The 14,976-nt window shown below is 58.7% G+C and overlaps 1 long non-coding RNA gene across 2 annotated transcripts in view; it reads left to right on the top strand.

Annotated features, from left to right (window-relative positions):
• The window catches only part of LOC121009883 (uncharacterized), a 44,063-nt gene that overhangs the window by 3,352 nt on the left and 25,735 nt on the right, over positions 1-14,976 (top strand). Inside the window, exon 1 of one of the 2 annotated variants that reach the window (XR_005780891.1) lies at positions 11,931-13,550. The exons of the other annotated variant lie outside the window; for it this stretch is intronic. This is a non-coding gene — a long non-coding RNA (uncharacterized LOC121009883). Of the gene's footprint in view, positions 1-11,930; positions 13,551-14,976 lie in introns of those variants that run through there. 2 annotated transcript variants of the gene reach the window in all.

Genomic DNA, 14,976 nt, shown 5'->3' on the forward strand with positions numbered 1-14,976 from the left:
CCTGCTCCCAGCAGCCTCCACCTTGAAAGCTGTGTGGGTGTCAGAGCACTAGGGGTGAGCCGTGAGGTTTTGCCCAAGTACCCGCCAGGCCAACACAGTGTGGTAGAGAGTGCAGCTCCCGGGACTGCCCCCCACCTGGGAGGAGCCAGGGATGGGCAGTCGATGGGACCAGAGAGAGCAGGAACAGAAATGCAGAGCAGGGACGGGGAGCCCAGCGCTGTTCCCCATCCCGCTCTGCTTTTCACTAACAGAAGGAGGCCTGGGGCTGCTTCGAGAATCTTCTGAGCCCAGGGAGCACCTGGGGGGCTCAGTCAGTTAAGCGTCCGACTTCAGCCAGGTCACGATCTCGCGGTCCGCGAGTTCGAGCCCCGCGTCGGGCTCTGGGCTGATGGCTCAGAGCCTGGGGCCTGTTTTGGATGCTGTGTCTCCCTCCCTCTCTGCCCCTCCCCCACTCGCTCTGTCTCTCTCAAAAATAGACATTAAAAAAATTTTAAGGGCGCCTGGGTGGCGCAGTCGGTTAAGCGTCCGACTTCAGCCAGGTCACGATCTCGCGGTCCGTGAGTTCGAGCTCCGCGTCAGGCTCTGGGCTGATGGCTCAGAGCCTGGAGCCTGTTTCCGATTCTGTGTCTCCCTCTCTCTCTGCCCCTCCCCCGTTCATGCTCTGTCTCTCTCTGTCCCAAAAATAAATAAATGTTGAAAAAAAATTAAAAAAAAAAAAATTTTAAAACAGAGAGTCTGTTTCTTGGTTTGTTTCTTTGTTTCTTAAATTCTACCTATGAGTGAAATCATATGATACTTGCCTTCCTCTTACTCGTTTCGCTTAGCATTATCCTCTGTAGCTCTGTCCGTGTCGTTGCCAATGGCAAGAGTTCATTCTTTTTTATGGCTGAATAATATTCCATTGTATATATGCCACATCTTCCTTATCCGTTCATCTATCTGCCCATGGACACCTGGGCTGCTTCCGTAACGCTGATATAAATATAGGGGTTCACGTATCCCTTTGAATTAGTGTTTTTGTATTTTGGAAGTAAATACCCAATAGTGCAATTACTGGATTGCAGTGTAGTTCTACTTTTAACTTTTTTGAAGACCCTCCATACTGTTTCCCAGAGTGGCTGCACCAGTTTGCATTCCCACCAAGAGTGCACGAGGGGTCTTTGTCTCCACATCCTCGCCCACGCCTGATGTTTCCTGTTGTTGTTGTTGTTGTTGTTGATTTTAGCCATTCTGACAGGTGTGAGGTGAGATCTCACTGTGGTTTTGAGTTGCCTTTCCCTGACGATGAGCGATGTTGAGCATCTTTCCATGTGTCTGTTGACCACCTGGGTGTCTTCTTTGGAGAAATGCCTGTTCATGCCTTCTGCCCATTTTTTTTTTTTGACGTACATTTTTAAAAAATTTTATTTTAAAAATGTTTTCAATTTACACCCAGATTTAGTTAGCGTATAATGCAACAATGATTTCAGGAGTAGATTCCTTAGTGCCCCTTACCCGTTTAGCCCATCCCCCCTCCCACCACCCCTCCAGGAACCCTCAGTGTGTTCTCCATATTTATGAGTCCCTTCTGTTTCGTCCCCCTCCCTGTTTTTATATTATTTTTGTTTCCCTTCCCTTATGTTCATCTGCTTTGTCTCTTGAAATCTTCTGCCCATTTTTTAATTGGATTATTTGCTTTTTTGAGTGTTGACTTGTATCAGTTCTTTATAGATTTGGGACACTAAGCCTTTGTCAGATATGTCATTTGCAAATATCTTCTCCCGTTCCGGAGGCTGTCTTTTAGCTTTGTGGATTGTTTAAAACTCTGGAACGCTTTGCGAATCTGTGTGTCATCGCTGAACAGGGGCCGTGTTGTCCTCTCTGTACTGTTCCAGTTTTAGTGGACATTTATCATGCAGCTTTCATGTGACACTTAGCAAAAGAGCTGTTGTTGACTCATCTCCGCGTAGACATAACACCCTTGGGCACGCCTAACGCCGCAGAAACCAACGAGTTGCGGAAGACCCTAAACGTCTTCACTTTCAGACGCTGGCTCTTCCACGTCACCTCTGCACTCAGACTGATTGCGGTCCCCGTTCTCTGTGCCACCAAGGGCGTGGTGACGGCCGCCCTTCTTAGGAGAGTCCACGTGTCAAGACTAAAGCTTTAAACCCACTTCACAATCATGACATGGTGCAACGTTGAGAGACCATGCGCCCCTGCCTGCAGAGATGCTGAATGGTGGGGGGGGGGGGGGGGGGCTCGGGACACACGGTGGTCGCACAGCCCAGCCCACGACACCTGTATCACGACCACCACCTGTGGGACAGTGATGTACAACGTGTAAACCAACTCAGAGATGTTAAGAGTGTGGACTGTGCCTCTCAGGTTGGAGGAGATGTGGCCTCTCGTTCCCAAGGGGAGGGAAGCGGAGGGCCTGGTCCTCCCGGCTGGAGCTGGCTTTGCGCAAGGCCTCGCACCTGCAGGGCTGTGGAAGCAGACCCGGCTGGCCCCGGGCCAGTGAGAAGGAAGCGTGGAACTATGGGAGATGAAGGGTCAGGTTTGAAAGAGACAGAAACTGCTGCATTGGGTCTGAACTGGTGAACTGGGACTTCCTCGTACTTCAAAAAGGGGAACAGGCATTTGAATGAAGTGAATGAGAGGGGCTCACCTCCCCGTTGAACGTCTTCAGCCGTGAGTGAAGAGTGAGGGGAAATCAGCCTGGAGAAGCCGAGCTGTGATCACGTGCTTCTCGTGGTTCAGGGACGAGATTTCTGGTGTTGACATGGAACCAGGTGGGTTCCGTTTACTGCCCTGATGGTCAGGTTCGCCATCGGCCACCCAGCGGGGTGAGTGCTGGGCAGTCAGCCCGCCTACGCCACTCTCCTCACCATTCCAGAGCCACCGTGGGGCTCCAGGGCCCCGTGGATGGGACCTGCTCGGGCCCGACGACTCTCCTCTGCGCCCAGCTTCCGTTTTCTGGAACAGAGGCTGCTGTCTGAAGCCGACGGCTTTGGGTTTCTGGGCCCCGTCTCCCAGGGCCGGGTAAGGCCCAGAACATCGGAAGGGATCACCGGGCCGTGCACCACGGTCAGGGCCACTGCTAGCTCACAGCTGGGTTTCAGCCCCCCCCCCCCCCCCGATGTCCCGCCCAGGTGTGTTTGTTCAGTGCCCAGACTACACAGCCACAGGAGTGCAGCGGTGGCCTTGGTCAGCAGAGGTTACGTCTTAGGAACAAGCAGCGTCCTCCTGCATTCGCTGAACAAGTATTTGCCAAGCTCCTAATGCCCATGCCAAGCACGGTGCCACACACATCAGGTCCGACAGGATGGCCAGAGGCAGCCAACAGATATTGTCTCGCTCACCCAGATTGATTGGTGATGCCTGCCTGGAGAGCTGTGATCCATCTGTGATGTCTGCCATGGCCATGGTTCTGTTTGCCAGCTTGTCCGGTGGAGGCACGGACTGGGGGGAGAGACAGCCCAGAACAACTGATTCACGGCTCTGACCCAGTGTTACGATTCACGTGTGGCCAGCTACTGTTATGAGACATTTGTTTCTGTTGAATTTTTCTCGATGGGTCTCCCCCTTCCCCTCCCCGATTCGGGCAGCAGCAAGGCCGGCCTGGCTGCCAGGGGAGGGCCTTCCCAGCCTGGCTTCCCAGCATCCCAACCCCACGAAGAAGGCGGGGCTGAAGCCAGGACAGGGGGCTGGGCAGGAAAGGACCGGGGCGACCCCCACATGAAAGAGGTTCAAATGCCACCCCAGGGCCACCAAGCCGCACACCCCCTGCCAGGCCCCCGTGTCCCCTACGCCCAAGAAATGACACTCTCACTGTGACATTTCAGGCCGAGTGGGAAAATGTATCTCGTGAGTACAAGAGGGAGGAAGGATGGCCCTTCTCTGAACCATCAACTTAATTATTGTATTAAATACACATCCAGCCATTACTTTGTGAAGCTCATAGAAGAATGATGTCCTGATATAAATCTATCGATTTATCAGTTACTAGCTAATTAACGGCTCCCAGAGGCGGTGGACGCATCAGGACGGGCTGTGTTGGGGCTCGTAACACGCACCCCCTGAACCCCGGTGGTCCGACCGGGTAGGCGCCCCGGAGAGCCGCCTCCAGAAGCGTTTGGCGGCTGGCACCAGCGCCCCCTGCAGGCAGCCTTCTAGCGGTGCGCAAAGCTGCACGGGCCTCGTAGGGGCCTGGGGCGTCCGGGGACGAGGTGCGCCGGCGGTCTAGCTGGGAAGACAGAATCTGCGACTGAATTGCACGTGCAGGTGCCGCCGAGGAGGTCAGGGTCCCGGCACTGCCACTCAGGGCCACGCAAGCTCATCGGGGCGTTTGCACGGCCTGCTGTCGGAGGGCTAACGTACAGGATGCCTGGGAGCCCAGTGGGCGAGCGAATGAGGAGGGGAGTAGCCTTCTGACAAGTGGGCGGGCGGGGGTGGGGGTGACAGAAGCCCCGCGGCCGCAGGAGATGTCCTCTTTTGCGGGAACTGCGAGACAGCCGTTATTGCCGGAGCAGAGCGCGAAGGTGAGAAGAAGCCAGGAGGGGCAGTGGCTATATCGGCATGGCCCGCTAAGCCGGATTTACGAATCGGGGCTTTCTCCTAAGGGCGGCGGGGAGCCCCGGAAGGTTTCAGACGGGGAGTGGTGATGTGGCATTGGACAGTGCCCTCTGGTGGCGGCCTGAGGAATGGCGTCTTCGATGCTCCTGGGAGGCCCCAGGCTGTAGGAACCGAGGCCGGAGTTCTAAGCCTTCCTTGCAGAGTCCGGAGACACAGCCCTTCCGGGACGCCCGCCCTGTTGATGCCGGTGGACACGGCTCACAGGGGCCAGCCTCCCGAGGCATGCCACCAAGCCAGGCTCTCCAGGACACGCCAGAAGGACCCGACCGCTGCCTGCAGCAGATACAGGCAGTGGGAGGTCTGCCTGGCCCGGGTTTCCTCCAGAGGGGCCCGGTCTGGGTCTGACTTCAGACAGGGAAGGGAGGGGTCCTGATCACCGTCCCTTTAGTCATCTGCGACCTTTGATCTCAGACCTCAGATGAGTCTGTGCGAGTGCTCAGCCGGCCAGTGAGGAGGGACCGGACCACGGCGAGTCTAATCCTCCGCATTACCGGAGGCAGATAAGCCCCCAGCAGCCTGAAGACGGGGAGATCCGGCGGCCGCACCCACACCCTCCCTTGTGTGCTTGGGACCCGTCTCCGCCTGAGCCCGCAGATGCTTATCACGAACGGCAAGCCAGGGTTCAGTCTGGCTCAGGGAACCTCTGCAGAGCACAGCCCCGAGCTGGAGACTCTCGGCAGCTGTTTTTTTCATTTTTTCCCTGTGTTTCAGACAGGATGAATCGAGCCAACCAGACTTTTTGGAAAGAGGGATGCGATGTTTTTCCGCCCCCATTTGCAGAAAGTAACGCCCTTGCCCAGTATAACACGCCAGAGGGATGGTCAGGAACCCCGCGTTCCTGTCACCCACACCCCGTTTCCGTCCCGGTTAGCAGCAACTTCTGTCCTTCCGGAGAGACCAGGCACGCTGGGGCAAACGTATCACCTGTTTCTGCAGCAAATTTGCTCCCGTGGATACGCTCTGTCACTTGCTGGCTGCTGGCTTTACTTCTCCAGGGGGGAGGGATGGTATAAAGCGGGTCAGAGATTTTCTTTTGGGGCCTCCCCCCCCCCCATCAGCACGCCTTCTGCTGTCACAACCAGCCATGAAATGCGGCGTGGGCCCAGGCAGGAGACCAGACACGAAGGGCTACGGGCTCAGCTCTGAGCTTCAAAGTAACTTCCTGCGCTTTTCTCAAGTCCTTAGTGGTCTTGAAAGTCGGGTGTCCAAATGCACGTGACGACGCTTCTGGAGCTCCTAGACCCGGGTGTTCTCCCGTAAAGTGCCACCCTGGGGAACACTGGCCTCCGCGTGAATCGGAGGGCCGGCTGCAGGGCGGGTGCATCCCAGGCAGGAAGGAGGTGGGGGGGGCGGATCAAGAGAGGCAGGTGGGAGGGGTGAAGGCCCATGTGGCAATCGGGGTCCAGCCCGGGAAACACACTCCTCCGAGCACTACCACAGAGCAAACCAAACGCGGGGAGCTGGTCGTGCAGGCCACGGAGGGCTGCGCTGTGACCGGAGCTCAGCTGTGCCGGACGTGACCTCCAGGTCTGGGAGGAAGGGACAGGCGTGCCGGGGTCTGGGAGGGAGCAGGAGCCACGGAGGAGACCCTCGGCCACCAGAGAGGTAGCCGCGAGGGAGGAGGGGCACCCTGCTTCTCCAGTGCCCACGCTGGCCTCACTCTGGGAACCCGGGAAACACAGGCACTGGGGACCCTGTCACACGGGATGGAGGCCGTTGGTGGGGACCGGGAAGGAGCCTGACAGAAGGGCCTGCTTCCCACAGCTTGTGTGCAGCGTGTTGGGTTCGAGAAGTTCTGGGGGCCCCAGTGGGGAGAGCGGAATATGGCCCAGGGGGCAGGTGGGCGCGCTCGCGGTGGGAGAGGCCCACAGTGACCCTGCTGGAGGGTCACAGGACAGCCAAGCCAGGGAGGGATCCAAGTAGTATCGGGGTTCAGAGTCCCATGGCTCAGACAACGAAACACAAGTGACAAGACACCAGTGGGGCGTTAGGGGCGCCAGAGCCCTGCCGTGAGAGGCTGAGTTCAGTTTGCGTGGATTTCACGACAGGTCAGAGTAGAAAGTGTGCATCCCAAGAGCCAATGTGACTTCAATTATGTGTAAATTAACGTGATTATGTGCACGTATTACAGTTGACAAGAACTAGACCAAAGAATGGTTCACTCGTGTTTGCACCTCTGAACGCCTGTCCGGGGATTTCGACAACCCTCTTCGATGGCCGGGAGATGCCCGCTGCCGCCACAGCCTCTGCCCTCTCCCGGGTCCCACGCCGCTCGCTGGTGCCTCAGCACCTCATCCTCGTTCTGCTTGCGGGTCCTTGTTGGGGGAGGAATCACTTCTTACTGGAGTGGACTTGAAACCCGATCCCCAGTTTGGAGAAGCCTGGGGTGCCAACTGGATCCCCGTTTGGAGAAGCCTGGAGCGCCAACCCGATCCCCAGTTTGGGGAAGCCTGGGGTGCCAGTTAAGGACACACTAGCTGCTATAACAAGCTGGCCTCCACATTTCAGTGGCTTCGCACACCCGGAGTTTGTTTTCCGCTCAGTAGCACCAAGCAGGCGGTGGGTGGCTTTTCCAGCAGGGGACTTAGGGACCAGGCTGTTCCTGTCTGTGGCTGCGCCACCCACCAGCCGCCCTCTGCTCCCAGCTGGCAGGTAGGGCCAGAGCCAGGAGGAGCAGGTGTGGGAGGCTTTTAGGAGCAGCGCGGCTTCCACCTGCACTCAGTCACATGGCCGCACCTGACTGCAAGGGATGCTGGGAGAGGTGGAAGGAGGAAGAGGAAAGGGGGGGGGGTGAACAGCCAGCCGATCGCCCCCGCACACGGAGGCCCCGAGATTGCCTGCGCGACACCGTTAGGCATCCCCGGGCGGAAGGAGGTCGCTGGGATCCGCTGGGTGAACACGCCAACCTCACTGCAGCGCCCCCTGCGCCACGCTGCCTGGAATTGCGCCTGGAACAGCGCAGCGTGGGAAGCCCACTCCTCCCCTCGCTCAGCAAACCTCGGCAGCAGCGCCTGAGAAGACGTGCGTCCCGCCGCCCCCCCCCCCCCGGGGGGGGGGTTTCCGTGTCCCTGGAACCAACAGACCCGGGAAGAAACTGCAGAACGGGGGAGCGGTGTCAGAAATGCACCCAGCGCCCCTGTGCCGCAGGGAGTCGCCTCAGAGCCGCGGCTCAAGGCCCACGGCGGAGGAGGCCACTGGAGAAAGATCTCCACAAAGCTCGAGAAAGATCTGCCCGCGGCTCCGCCCCTCACCGCTGCCGGCCCGGCCCGCCTCTCCGCAGGAACCGGGTTCTCTGCGCTGCAGCTTTCGAGCAGGTGGGTTACTCATGCGCGTGGTCGTGACATCGGTCTGCAGGAGGGTTTCTCAGGCCTCCTGGCCATTGGGGCGTGTGTGCGGCGGGGGCAGGTGCTGCCTTCTGTGCAGTAGGATGCTTAGCGGCCTCCCCGACCTCCGTCCGCTAGACTCCGTTAGTGTCCCCTCCCCACCCCCCCCCTCCGTCTGAGCTGCGACAACCCAAACGTCTCCAGACCTTGCCAAGGGTCCCCTGGGGGGCAAAGGCAGCCCCATTTGGGGACCGCCAGTCTAGAGCACCGGTTCTCACACCTGATGACGCATTTGGATCACCTGGGAGGCTACAGAACCGCACCAGCCCGGACCCAGGTGTGGGTCTGAAATAAATGAACGTGTACGTCCGCAAAAGACCACAGGCTCGGGTTCCTACCAGCTTCGTGGGTAATAGCTGGTAACTGGGAGCAACCCCAGGGCCCCTCAACAGAATAGATGAACCAGTTATGATCTCTTCGTACGGTGGAATGATATCCATAGAGAAGGAAAAAAACCAACGACCTGCGGGAATCTCACTGATGGTGAGCGGAGAGAAAGCAGCCTCCTATCAGAGCCCACGCCGTATGATCCCGTGTATATGAGGCCCTACAACAGGCAGAACTAATCTGTTCGGGCAGCGGTGGGGAGAGCGAGTTATGTCCAGGGTGCGTTCCGGGGATGCTGGGGATGTTCCGTGGTCGCCTACAGAGTGACGTGTGGGTACGTGTGCCCGGGTCGTGCGCTGATGATTTGCGCCTCTCGCCGAATGTAAGCCCTTCCTTGTGTTGGTTTGCTGTGATCGCTGTAGGAAAATACGATCAACCTGGGGGGTGTGAGAGAGCTGCTTTATTCTCTCTCGGTTCTGGAAGCCGGAACTGTGAAATCAAGGTGTCAAGGCCGTGCTCCCTCCGAAGGCTCTCGGAGACGATCCTTCCTCATTTCTTCCGGCTTCTGGTAGCTGGCAGCTGTCCTCGGCTTGTGGCCACATCCCTCCCATCTCTGCTTCTGTGGTCGCATCTCCCTCTCCCTCCCTATAGGGACGCAAGTGTTCGCTCACCGGGCCCAATGATCCGGGATCGTTGACGCATCTCAGGATCCTTAGTTGTGTCTGGAAACTCTTTGCCATGGAAGCTAATGTGTGTAGGTTCCAGGGACTGGGACCTGGTGTCTTTGGGGACCATTATCCAGCCTGCCACATACCTAAATTAAAAAGGAATTTAAAGAATTACCCGAGGGATGGCCCCACCCCATACCAACTGACCCAGAATGCCTGCTGTGACACAGTGGTCCTGGGAGGCAGGGTCCCGGGGGGCCGTGGCTGCGGAGCACAGGGAATGTGCCTTTCTGGTCCATCACTTTATCAGCAGCACAAAGTTGACTTGACGAACTTACCAAACGCTGAGTGAGCAAATGCACGAAAGGAATACAGATCTGTTTTTTTACTTATAACACTTCTGACACCAAATGAATGGGTTTTCCAGTTCACTGTGGACACCGGCTGGGTGTCCTAAACTTAATTCGATCCTGACGCTACCTGGAGACCCCATAGTGTAAGTCTCAGACCCCCAAGACTGCCCCACTTCGGATACCAGTCACAAGCAGGGGGTCCCCAGGTTCCCCCACACTTCTGTCCGACTTGGCTGCACTTTGAGGGTTCCCCCCACCCCCTCCTCAGGTTTGAGAATCTGCTGGATCAGCTCACAGGGAAATGTTACTTCCATTTACTGGTTTATTATAAAGGACACAAATGAACAGCCAGGTGAAGGGGTGCACAGGGCGAGGTCCAGAAGGACGAGCTGTCCCATGGAGATTGGGGGGTGCCACCCTCCCGGCACATGGGTGCATTCACCAAGCCGGAGGCTCTCCAAACCCCTTCATTCAGAGTGTTTATACAGGTTCCGTAAGGAAGGCATGATGGGAGTAGTCACCGGCCGCTGGTGACTGACTCAGTTTGCATCCCCTCTCCCTTGCCTGGAGCTTGGGGGTAGGGCTGCAAATTCCAACCTTCTCATTGCCCAGCTGGTTCCTCAGGGGCCACAAGGGTCACCTCGTTAGCATAGACTCAGGTGTGGTTGAAGCGGTCTCCTTAGGGATAAACAAAGATGCCCGTATGAAGAAGTTACTAGGGTTTTAGGAGAGCTCTTATGCCCGGAAGCTGGAACGAAAACCACATAGATTTCTTTGAAAAAAAAATCTTTTTGTTAATGTTTTATTTATTTTTGAGACAGAGACAGAGCATGAGCAGGGGAGGGGCAGAGAGAGAGGGAGACACAGAAGCCAAAGCAGGCTCCAGGCTCTGAGCTGTCAGCACAGAGCCTGACACGGGGTTCAAACTCATGAACTGTGAGATCATGACCTGAGCTGTTGTCGGCCGCATAACCAACTGAGCCACCCAGGCGCCCCGACCACGTAGATTTCTTATCACCGTAGAGAGTGTTGCCACCAGAGACTGGAACGATGTAAAGTGATGAGACTCAGCCTCCAGCCCCAGCCCTGCCCCTTAGCAGCTGAGTGGCCACGGCCCAGTCCCCTCCCCTGTCCCACCCATACCCTCCTCAGGAAAGTGGGGACACCAGCACCATGGGGCGAACTCACGGGATGATGTCTGTCCCCGCAACCTGTTTGAAATCCAAAACAAACGCATTTGATCCACGCGGAAGCGGCCGACACCGAGCCCGTTGGTAAATACTTTGTTGGTAAATCAAGGTCAAGGGATGCAGGGCGTTAGGCGGGTGGGATTTGTGTGCCTGGCTGCGTGTTGGCCTAAGACACGCTCCCTGCGAACGTGCCGGGCTTGCGAGACGGCTGAGCACTCCTTGAAGGCAATGGGGACGGAGCCCCAAAGAACCTAGGCGGGGATGCTTTAGGCCCTCTTGACAAGGAGGGCTGGAAAACCCTTTCCAAGTTGATGATGATGTCCTAAACCAAGTTCGCTTTGCCTGCATGCCACGTAGCTTGACGCGGAAAAACAAAATGAACAGCAAGACAAAAGCCCCATTCTGGAGAGCATGGGGTCCGATGGCCTTTCCGCAAGAAGCCTGGCTTGGGCTTGGGATTTCAGGCAGGTTTGTGAGGGAAGAAAAGGGCCTGGTCCCATGGAAATTTCCTAGTAGGGTTTACTTGGAAGCGAAGGTTTGGCAGCCCTGACCCAGTCTCCTTGGCTAGACAGAGCCTCTTTGGAGAGAGTCAAAAACAACAGAAGGATGGAAATGGTTCTTGAATGAGCTGGTGTCAGTGGAATCCTCTGCCTCCAAACAGAACTGCCCGAACCAATTCAGCTCCACTCACCTGTGGTCAGCAAAACAACCCCCCCCTCCCCCGCCAGACGCCCTTGCCCCGATTCCCGGAACCCGTGAGTATGTGACCTCACACGGCAAAAGGGACTTTGCAGACGCGACTGGGTTTGGGACCTTGTGATACGGAGGTCGTCCTGGGTGGCCCAGATGGGCCCAAGGTAACCACTGAGTCCTAAAATTCCAGAACCTTTCGAGCTGGGATCAGGGAAAGAGAAGAAGAAGGCTCGGGAAGATACTTCCTGGCTGTGAACACCACTGCAAGGGCCAGGAGCCCAGGAAAACACCCAGCTACGAGCTAGAAAGGGAGTGGGGTGGTCCCCTGGAGCCCCCGAAAGGAACCCGGCCCTGCAGACACCTTGACTGAGCCCAGTGAGACCTGTGCTCAGCTTCCGACCTCCAGGATGCGGACAGTCGGTGTCGTTTGAGCTGCTACGTTGGCAGAAACTGGTTCCGGAAGCAATAGAAGATCGAAACGTCACCTTTTGCAGGCACCTACTGTGTGCCCGCTTGCTGGGAGGAGGTCCCTAATCCTCTCGGCCACTCAGGCCTTGCAGCTCGTGATCGTGTCGCCGCGGAGGAAACTGATGCTCAGTGACGTGACCCCCCAGAGGCCCAAGCGGGGAGTCCAGCTGCCCTGAGCCCCCGGCGGCTCCCAGGCAGGATGGGCGTGCGAGGGTGCAGAGATTTTTCTGCCAGACGCCATCCTGGTGGATAAAGGCTACGAGGTTCCTGCTGGCAGGACGGGAGGCAAGGCCTCTGGCCCGTCGCGTAGACCCCGACTGCTGGCTGTGTGACCTCAGGCTGGTCCCCAAACCTCTCTGGGCAGTGTGTTCTTTGGACCCCGTGCGGGGCCAGCCTCCAGGGAGCGCGTGAGCCAATCCGGTCCCGGTCCAGGGGACTGGCCGGGCTGGTGCTGCCGTGGGGTCTGAGCACATGGCCTGGAAGTCACACGGGGCCCTCTCGACAAGGTCAAGCCATTCTGCGGTCTGATAGGCAAAGGCACCTGTTTCTTTCTGCCGGGAGTTCCTGCTCTCACCGCCCATCCTTGACTCGGCCTGGGTGCGGGGCTGGCGCTGGGATGCTGGGCTCCGTCCCCGGGTCACGGCCCAGCCCTGGCCTGGCTTTGCCAGCGGGCAGCTGGCTGACCTCTGGCCGGCCGTCCCCGGGAGGGAAACACGCGGAACGTATGTTTGTGAGGGCAGGTGGGACAGCCCAGGGGTCCCCGGCTGCGCCTGGCTGTCCCCCCTCCCCCAAAATGGCCAGGGGGGCCGTCAGCACGAGAAGGACGTGTCCTTCAGAAAGACAGGTTACCCCCAAACCTGTGAGTGCCCTGATTTGGAAATAGGGTCTTTGCAAATGTCTGGGGGGATGGGGTCATGCTGGATTAGGGTGGGCCTCGATCCAGTGACCGGGGTCCTCGTGAGAAGAGTGGAACTTAGACAGACACACCGGGAGGAGGGCAAACGACACTGGAGGTGGAGGTGGAGGTTGGAGTGACAGGTCGGTAAGCCCAGGGACGCCAGGACTGCCGGGGGCGCCCGAAGCCGGGGCAGCGAGCGAGCGTCCCTGAGAGAGGGGGCCACCTGCCCGCGCCTTGACCTTAGACCCCCCACTTCCAGAACTGCGCCTCCGCTGGGCTAAGCTCCCAGCTGGTGGCCCTTTGTTACAACAGCCCCGGGACCTGCCCGCGCCCACTGCCGCTGTCACCCTCCGGTCACCGCTCAGACGGACGCGAGAGAACGTGCTGGTCTCCTCCCATCTGAACACGTCCAAGGGCAAGGCCGGCCTCTGTCCACAGCTTACGGGCTTCCTCCATTGTTGGGGGCTAAGCTGCTCTTTGCTGAAGGGAAGGCGGCCGGCGACACCCCGTCTCCCAGATGGAAAAACCAAGGCTCTCGGGGGGCTCCCCACGCCCACGCCGTCGCTCAGCTCTCCACAACCGCGTCTCCCGCTGCCCGCCCGGGTCAGCCTCCTTCCCGCCCAGATGTTGGACCGAGTCCTCGGAGTTCCCGGCAGAGGGGAGAGGTCAAGAAATTTCCGAGCTCAGATGAGGACAGCCGCCTGGCTCTGTGACCTGCTTCGTGGAGAGCCTGGGAGGCGACTGTGGGGCAGCGAGCTGGTCGGTGACTCCAGCCCGGGCAGCGCGACCCGTTTCCCTGAGCTCACACCGCCCTCGGCCCTGTCGAAACAGAAGCGGGCTCCGTCCAGGCCTGAGGTTGTGGCCGCTGGACGCCTGGAGCCCGGCTGGTCAGCCCGGCCCAAGCCGCACCGCCACTGAGAGCCACCAGAAGCCACAGGAGCCTCCCCACCCAGGTGACCTCTCCTGCACTGTGCAGGCCCTGTTGTCTGCTGAGCACCCACAGTGGCGCCCGTCCTGGAGCGGGGGGTCAGACCGGGTACGGCCTCCCGTCTCCAGAACAGGCCAGGCACACACCGCCTGCCGGGAAGGCTCCGTGGGCCCCGTGCATGTGGGCGGGGTGCTGTTTCTGCAGAGCCACCGGGGCTGGGAGGGCGACCGCGAGACGACCGCCTTCCAGCCCTGGAACCCCGTATTTCAGAAGGGGACCGCAAGGCCCCTAGAGGGGGAGTGACCGGCGGAAGGTCCGGCCGGTCTGGCAGGGAGGCAGGCGTGTCCCACAGGACACGCACGTGGGGTGCAGAAAGTTGGGGTGCAAGGCAGAGTGTAGGCCCCTGGGGCGTGAGATGGGAGGTGGCTCGGGGCCGAGGGGCGTCGTGGGCCATTCTGGGAGCGGGACCTCTCTGGAAACAGGAGCGGGCTGCAGCTGGGGCTGACGGCTATACTAGGGGACCGGCTCGTCGTTGGTGGCAAAACAGACCTCCTGAAACTGTCTGGTAACCAGCTGGCTGTCCCCCCTGAGGGCACCTCTGTCATTCTGACGTCTCGGGCCCCTACCCCCTGATGCCTCATTTTCTGGCGTCACACGTTCAGATGCTGGGTGTTCAAAATGCAGCCCAAGGGCCAGCCACTTCCCCCCACCTGCACCTGCCTCTGCCTGGCCCGAGCCACCTCTCCTCTCGCCTGGACCTCACCGGGGGCTCCCCGCTGCTGTCCCTGTGCCCCTCCCCCTCACCGCCCCTACGTTCCGTCCCAATGAGGCAGGTCAGGGGGTGTTCCTGTGCCTCCCCAGCTTAGAAGGCTAAGAGGGCTTTCCGTCTGTGTCGGGGTGAACAGTTGGCCCAACCATTCGTGGCCATCTGTAACACGTGACCTTATTTGGAAATAGAGTCTTAGCAGATATCAAGTTTAGAGGTGGTCATGCTAGGGTGGGGTGGGCCCTGGTGCAAAGATGTGGGGTCCTTGTAGGAAGAGGAAATTTGGTGGCCTGGGGCCACCAAGAACCGATCGTCCCCTGGGGCCGTGAGAGGGAGCTCGGCCCCGCCAAGGCCTTGATCTCGGGCTCGCGGCCACCAGAGCTGTGAGAGAACACGTCCTTTGCTTCAGGACCCCCAGTTCTTGGTCCTTTGTCACAGCAGCCCCCAGAAGATGAAGGCAGCGGCCAAACATGGCTCAGAAACACCGCACCCTCCCTCTGCCTGCAGTGCCCATCGTGTGGCAAAGGCCCTGAGAAGTCCCGCAGGGAAGAACAGGTTCCACTTTCCTGTCACCCGTGATCATTCGCTCCCCAAAAGCATCTCACCCGCCCTTTAACTTGCCCTCTCAGGCGATAACGCTTTGGGAAGTGTTGGACTCGAAAATCCCTAAGGTCCGCTCCAGACT

The sequence above is a fragment of the Herpailurus yagouaroundi genome, unplaced genomic scaffold (genome assembly GCF_014898765.1).
Source record: "Herpailurus yagouaroundi ecotype Mexico unplaced genomic scaffold, PumYag 190, whole genome shotgun sequence".
Lineage (NCBI taxonomy): Eukaryota > Metazoa > Chordata > Mammalia > Carnivora > Felidae > Herpailurus > Herpailurus yagouaroundi.